We start from the raw sequence: 1,377 nt of genomic DNA, 5'->3' as shown, positions 1-1,377 counted from the left end.
GCCTGGATCCAATCAGCCCTAGAGGAGGGAAGAGTAGGAGAAGTGGCATCCAGGATTCAAGAGACCCTGGAAGCATCAGAAAACATCCCACTGAATATTGCTGTGACAGGAGAATCTGGGTCTGGGAAGTCCACTTTCATCCATGCCATTTGAGGAATTGGGCATGAAGAAAAGGACTCTGCAAGCACTGGGGTGGTAGAGACCACCATGAAGGCTACTCCCTATGAGCACCCCAAATATCCTAATGTGAAGCTCTGGGACTTGCCTGGCATTGGGACCCCTGATTTCTGTCCTGAGACTTATTTGGATCAAGTGCAATTGACCAATATGATTTCTTCATTATCTTTTCAGTTTCAAGATTCACAGTCAATCATGTGAAGCTGGTCCAGAAGATAAGAAAGATGAAGAAGAAATTCTACTTTGTTTGATTCACGGTAGATAAAGATTTGGAAAATGAAAATGTCCAAACCCAAGACTTTCTCTAAAGAGAGAGTTCTGCAAATAATGAGAGATTACTGTCTGAGAAACCTCCCTGATGAAGACATGAGTGAGGCATGAGTCTTCTTAGTCTCTAACTTTCATCTATCTGATTATGACTTCCCAAAGCTGGAGGAAACACTAGTAAAGGATCTCCCAGCTTGCAAACAACATGTTTTTTTGTTGGCCCTGTTGCAAAACTAAATATTTTGTATATATTTTGTATAAATGTCTACTGCAGATATACATACAAAGGATGGTGGGACAGAGAAAGCAGAAGAGAGAGAAAGAAAAGGGAGAGGAGAGAGAGAGAAAAAAGAGAAAGAAAGAGGAGGGCACGGAAGGGGTAGGGGGAGGGAAAGGGACAGAGAGTGGATGAAAGCATTCCTTTTCCCCTTTGCTTTTCCTTTATGGATTTTTAGGCTAATCTCATTTGGAGTCATTACATGTCACACTCAAGAGGCACCATGATGCTTAGCAACCACTGGAGCTCTGTGCTGAGTGCAACACCAACAGGAATTGATTTCTGAAATCTTAAGAGAAGAAAATGAGAGATTAGGAGCAATTTCACCACATAAAGCAGCCATTAGCTATGGAGAGATAAAGAGATTCAAGACAGTCTAATGATAGAAAAGTCACTATGAGGGCAATTAGGAACAACAGGTAGAAGAAAATGGAAAAATCCTGTGTTAAATGAGGTTTCTTAATCTCTCTCTATGTCTCTTTAAGAGTCAGGAAAGAGAGCAGAAGTCTTTTCTAAGTAAGAGTTAGCTAGAGCTGAAGATTCTGTTACCTAGGAGATGAGACAGCTAAGGAGAGAAACAATTGAGAGTTTGGGGTCTTTTTCCTCTGGATTTCCTAGGGAGTAGGAGGTCTGTCTTGATCTCTCTAAGTCAAGAG

The 1,377-nt window shown here is 41.5% G+C and overlaps 1 pseudogene; it reads left to right on the top strand.

Moving 5' to 3' along the window:
• LOC123246299 overlaps positions 1-681 on the top strand; it is a 52,875-nt pseudogene extending 52,194 nt beyond the window's left edge.
• Positions 682-1,377: the final 696 nt, after the last annotated feature.

Source organism: Gracilinanus agilis, chromosome 4, assembly GCF_016433145.1.
Source record: "Gracilinanus agilis isolate LMUSP501 chromosome 4, AgileGrace, whole genome shotgun sequence".
In the NCBI taxonomy this organism is placed as follows: Eukaryota; Metazoa; Chordata; class Mammalia; order Didelphimorphia; family Didelphidae; genus Gracilinanus; species Gracilinanus agilis.
This window is presented reverse-complemented; position numbering and strand designations above follow the sequence as displayed.